The sequence below is a fragment of the Gouania willdenowi genome, chromosome 3 (assembly GCF_900634775.1).
Source record: "Gouania willdenowi chromosome 3, fGouWil2.1, whole genome shotgun sequence".
Lineage (NCBI taxonomy): Eukaryota > Metazoa > Chordata > Actinopteri > Blenniiformes > Gobiesocidae > Gouania > Gouania willdenowi.
Genome location: NC_041046.1, coordinates 28,002,045 through 28,008,470, shown reverse-complemented (window position 1 = coordinate 28,008,470; position 6,426 = coordinate 28,002,045). Strand labels below are relative to the sequence as shown.

Genomic DNA, 6,426 nt, shown 5'->3' with positions numbered 1-6,426 from the left:
GTATGTTTGAAGTATGTACATTTTGCTGAGTATACAAAAGTGTTCTTAACAATTCTATTACTTTTTTCTTTTTTTTTTTAAATAATAAATTGGTGTAATAATTATGACTGATTGGGCATTGTTTTGTTTTAATAATAACAGATGTTTGAGGGTCACATCCATTCTATGAAAGCTGAGACACACAAGCTTCTAGTTTACCATCAATGTTAATTACAGGGTTCCCGTGGATCCTTAAAAAGTCTTGGAAGGCATTAAATGAATTAATCTAAAAATAAGGCCTTAATTGTCATTAAAATGTCTTAAATCAATATTTCAAAATTCTTAAATTTGAACGTAAGTATGATTGAAATTAGTCTCGCATTTCAAAAGAAATGGCAACATTTGTGATGAACAACATGGGAAAATGTAAATTTAGTGATTTTTCTTAATGGTTTTTATTTTTTGTGTTTTTTGTTTCTTTAGAGATTTTTGGCTATTTTTGTAGCCCCCCCCCCCCCCCCCCCCAATTCTGTTTACTGTGAAGTTGGTCCTAAATTTAATTTCAAATGACAATAAAAAGTCTTGAATGAAATTTGACTAAAGCTGTAGGAACCCTGTACTAAATGGACTTTGGAGTAACGATAAATAGGTGAAAGGAAAAACTAACCAATCAAATACAATCTGCTAATTTTTTCTTAGGTTAAAGACACACACAGACAAAACACAGCCTTGAATTTAGTAGTAGTCATAATACTGTATGTGGGTGTTTTGTGTTTCCATTTTATCATCGCTTTTCAGTCACGGCAGATCTGTTTATTGTGTAGGTTAATCACAGATATTTTAATGCTAGTGTTTATTTGCACTTTATTTTGGTCTATTCTAGTCTTGTATCATTATGCAAGACTTCTATTGGCATCCATAACATGTTATAGAGGTTATAACATGACACAGCACACAGTCAGTAAACAACATTGACAATGTGAGAATGACTGATTATTCTTGTCTTTAAGATGATAGAAATGTAAGACATCTTTTGCTGCATCTGTGTTGATTGTGTGGCATAATCTGGTAAAAGCACAATACAGCAAATAAATCCTACACCCAAACTTAACCTTTACTGGCAAACTATTATTGATTGACGTTTTTATTCCACACACGTAAACTATGAAGACAAGGCTCGAATAGCAAGACGGATGAATTGCCGGATGTATTTTTATCTTTATATATCCATATGTTTAGCACTCCAAAGAGTGATGGAAAACTATTTTCCATTTTATCTGTACAGTACTTGTTAATAAATGACTGATTATAAATCTTGTTGACCGTAGCAGACGTGTCAAACTCCATCTACATCTCGAAAAGTCAAAAGAAGCTAATGTGACCTTTGAACTAATCAAGTGTTTACATGCTTTTATCACCCCTGCTGTAAAGGATGGAAGGAAGTATAGAAGGAGAATGAATGAATAGTGGAAACACTGATTTGTATTTATTCAATATTGTACTTTATTATTATGTAATGTATTTTTGTCCCTCGGTGTACAGAATACCAAGGACACTCCTTCTATATTATGGCATTTTTTGTAAGTTTAATGGTTATTTCCTATTTGGAAAAAAAATAATTAAAATTTTCCCATTCAAACAGGTTGGAACAGTGAAAACAGCACCCCCTGCTGTTAGTCATGATACAGTTTTCTGCATTGTTTTTCAACCTTGGGGTCGCCTGAAATGTCTAGTAATTGGTTAAAAAAAAAAAAAAAAAAAAACTCATTAAAAGTGTTTTGTTTTTTCAAATTATCATGTAATTATTCTTTACCACACACAATCTAAAAAAGAAAGGTGTCATTAAGTGTCGTTCTCTAAATTATGACACCTTTGGAGCTATGTTGGCATTTTTGGGTTAGGTGGAGTTGGGGTTAAATTTAGGCTTAGGGATTAGAGTAACGAACGACACTTAATGACAGCCTTCATGACACCTATTTTTGTCTTAAAAAAAAAAAAAAAAACTTAAACCAAAAATATTCTAAACTTTCACTTTCTTAAAAATAAATATAGTTCAAATCAAATCCAGTATGAAAATATTGAAAATGAATGTCTCTGGGGTCACCAGAAATAAAAATGGGGTCATCACCCAAAAAAGGTTGGGAACCACTGATTTACCGTATTAAAGGGGCCATATGTAGAATTATTGAGAATTTTCAACTTTTTAATGTTTGAAATACCTAAAATCAAAATTCAAGTGTTAAGAAACATCCTTAGCTGTCATTCCATATGTGATTTTTTTTTTATTTTTTATTTTTTAGATTACATAGTCATATATACATTAATGAATATTGCCGGCCTGTCCAACCTGTAGTACCTTTTTTCCACCGGTTGGTTGAGTATAAGCCTATTTACAGCAGAACAGTCTATGAAATAGGCCATCTCGGGCATCAAAGCCTTTTTCTGTCTTTATTCAGTTTGATGTAATGTTCACTAGCATCACCGCTGTGTACAAGTTCATATTTTAGGCATGTGGTAGTCTGTTAGGTGAAATATATGCCGGTAGGTAGATCATTTCATACGCGCTAAATAAATGGACTTTTTCTGCTGTTTAGATTGACATCATTACTCACAAACACTATTGTTTCTTTATATTTTTAATTATAATATTAAATGCAAACTTACAATAACAAAATAGGTTTTATCCTATTTAAAAAAACAAAACAAAAAAAAAACCCTGTCACAAGTAATATGCCACCTGGTGGTGGCAGAAATTGCTTGCAAATTCTACATATGGTCCCTTTAACAATACTGACTCTGAGGGGTTATACTGACTCCGAGGGGTTATACTGACTCTGAGGGGTTATACTGACTCTGAGGGGTTATACTGACTCTGTGAGGTTCAGCTTGTGCATCCTCACATGTATTTTCTTTGGGAAATGCAGTTGGTCTACTTTTAGATTGCACTGTGTCTCTCAGCGTCCTATAGATGGACATATACTGTATGTGACACATGGAAAGGGAGTAGCAGGATAGTTCCTGAGTGGGAGTGTGGCAGGAACAACAAAAGCTGACTGGGACCAGTTCACCACTAAGTGCTCATTCACATTCATTCATACCATCTGTATGAGCAGCCCCTTCTTTTTCATTTCTCTGGGTGTCTTTCAAACAACTGCGTCACAGTTTCCTGTGCAGTCCTTTTTCTTCCCCTCTCAGCTCGCAGTTAAACTGTTTTCCAGGGAAAAAGCATCGGGATTCCCAGACTTTCACAGGCAGAAAACAGTTCAACATAAAGAATGGCTCACTAAGCAAACACTGCGGTGCCTCACGTCCACAGGTAAGCTGTCACTTTCAGCTCTTTTCCTTTAGTTTCTACACTGGGATTCAATTACTTGTACTTTTTTTTTATTTACTGGAAGTAAGTTGAAGTATTTGACGCCGTCATCCAATAGATGTGCTGCTGAGAAGACAAACACAGCATTCATTTTTCTCTGTATTTTAAATAATGAATATGAACTGATGTGAAGCTGCTGACAGATAATGAACAATAATCCGTGTATCTTTTCTACTCGCTCTGTCTGATGGAGGCTCAAAGACTCACTTTTATCGCAGCATTTGCACATACTGGCCGACAGGGGGCGCTTCAAGCCTTGGTATTTAGCGGAACCAATGGGATTTGAAGAAATATTTTATTAAAGCCCGACTTTCTTCTCCTCTGTCCAGCTTTAGAACAATAAGCAAGTATGTTTCCTCTATGCACATTTATCTTCATCTTTAGCACACGGATTCTCATTTCTTGTGATTAATCTAGTCACAACAGAAATTGACAAAGCTTTTCACACATTGCAAAAATAAGATTTGCATTGGACGGTCATCGATAAAGTCATACAGCGCGATGGCCTTGGTCTTTCCATTATCAACAGTGATATGTGTTATCACAGTTCAGTTATGGTGCTTGGTAGTAATGAGAATAACTGACAAAAGGACGTTGCATTGGCCGGGAATCGAACCCGGGCCTCCCGCGCGGCCGCCGAGGATTGTTCAGCTAAACGGCCCTAAACCGTTTCCCATTCATTCTCTATGGTAGTGCTAAACCACTACGGATGTAATGCGCCTTCCCGCCACTGACCCTTTGTGGCGCTGTAACAGCTTCATTCAGACTGTCTAACAAAGGTAAGTGACTTTTTGACACATCATGGTTGGATTGTAAGCTTGTAAGATTGGATTGATAGTGGGATTTGATTTAATGTTTAAGATGTGGAGGTTTTAAAGTCGAATGAAAGATTATTTATTTTTTATTACAGTAGTATTAGGCAATATAAATAGACATATTATGTATGGCCTTTTAACAAAAATCATACTGATAGGTTAACATTAAATAAATAAATACATTCACATTTTATTTTATATTATATATATTCCCAAGGTTAAAAATGTTTTTAGAGATTTCTCTATATTCTAGTGGTTCCCAAACTGGGGTACGTGTATCCCTAAAACAGGGGTCTGCAACTTGTGGCTCTGGAGCCTCATGTGGCTCTTTGACTCTTTTGCAATGGTTCCCTTTTAGCTGTAAGAACATATTAAAATAATGAATTGTTATTTCTTACACAGGGTGTTAATGATAAATGACTGACACTAAATAAAATGGTGATAAAACAATTTGTCAACCTAAAAATAATAATAATAACTTTCATCAACCATAATCTTGCCTTGCACCTGTGGTTAACCTTACATTTTAAATCCCTGGTAAGATAACTAAACCAACTAAAAGACCCATGGAAAAAAAAGGCCCATATGAGTGTTATAAGTTTCTGAACATTAGTGGGAACAAATATATTAATAAAGTGAATAAATAAATGATGAAATGTAAAGTAAATAGAGTTTATTGGTTTTAATTGAACATATATACATTGATCTTTTCAGGAACCCTCCCACCTCCTGAGACCTCCTCTGCCCTTCATACACATGAGCCAACCAACACACAGTAAGATGTCTTCATAACTTTTTGTTACTGTGCCGCAAATGTGTCCTTTACTATACTGTCTATAATACCCAAATTTGTCCTTGACTGTGCCTATAATAAGAAGAATAAAGTGTGTAAATATTATGACATTTTATTTTTCATCCTTGTTCTCTCTGCTGGTCCTTCTGTTGTTGTTCCCCCACTGACACACAGACCAGACCCTCAGACACCTGAGACACCACACAGTAAGATGTTTTTTATGACTATTCTGAAGATGTAACTGTGGTCAAAATATGTTTTAAGTTATTATGTAATCTGTGATGATAATAAAAGATGTGAAAATGACGACACGTCACTAATTATGTTTTTGTTTTTCATCCTTGTTCCGTCAGCTGGACCTTCTGCCATTGTTCCTCCACCGACATGCAGACCAGCAGCAACAAAAACCCAAACCGACAAAAAAATGTCTCTCCTGTGGGCAGCCAAAAATCCCGCTACCAAAGTGAGGTATCATCAGTTCATCAGCAAGGGCCCATTAGATACTACTATTGCTCCACAAAGGTGTTTAAAGCCTATTCTGCAGAGGGCCTGACAAATCCTAGAATGGCCTTTGAAGAGTTTGCACAGACTGATTTCTTTCAGCGTGAACTTCAGCTAACAAAGCACAGAGTGGAGGAAAAAGCTGAAAAAAAGAGGAAACTCCCAGACCCTCAACCTCAGGGAACAATGTGCCGATTCTGTCGCACAGAGCTAAAGCAGGGCCCAAACAGCAAACATGTACACAAAGGGTTTCCAGGAGTTTCAGGAAAATACATTTACTGCCCACCTATAAGTCCTCGCCTTATATAAAGACAGAGGCATGACGAAAGAAATGACATGGAGGGAATTTCAAGCCTCATCATTCTATGGCATGGAAAAGGAGAGGTGGGCAGTAGAAGGAAAGAAGTAGTAATGCTGACGTTTTATGCATACACCTAATACATTTCATATTTTAATCACCCACTGTTCTCAAAACTCAAACTATGGTACAATTGGTGCATAATACTAATGCAGGCATAGTGTCAGGTGTCTAAATTGTGTACTGATTACTTTAATAGATTTAGTGTTTTTTTTCTTTCTTGTGTATATACAGTATATCGAATTGATGTTGTTTTTTGAGGATTCAATTCAATTGAACTGTATTTATATAGTGCAAAATACAACAAAGTCATCTCAAAGCGCTTAACAAAAAAAAAAAATGGAGTTCATAGTAAGAAAGAAAGAACCCAACAAGATCCACATGAACAAGCATTTGTATATTAAAACTGATTGTTATTACTCATAAACTTATTTTTATACTTGCTTGTTTTTACTCTCTCTTGTTTTACTCAGTATTCTTCTTGTTGCACCAAGTTACTGCAACTTCTGCCCAGTCCCATTGCTTTGCAGCAGCTACAATTTCCATAGTTTTCCTGTTCTTGTTTTTTTACCCGTTTATACTTGTTTTAGCTTTTAATACTGAAGGC

General features: G+C 35.6%; 1 protein-coding gene across 1 annotated transcript in view; it reads left to right on the top strand.

The window, feature by feature from the left end:
* The first annotated feature begins 3,125 nt into the window (after window positions 1–3,125).
* dennd2b (DENN domain containing 2B) overlaps window positions 3,126–6,426 on the top strand; it is a 59,197-nt gene continuing 55,896 nt past the window's right edge. The window contains exon 1 of the mRNA XM_028437121.1: window positions 3,126–3,295. The gene's annotated coding sequence lies outside the window, so the exon portion shown is untranslated. The remainder of the gene's footprint in view (window positions 3,296–6,426) is intronic.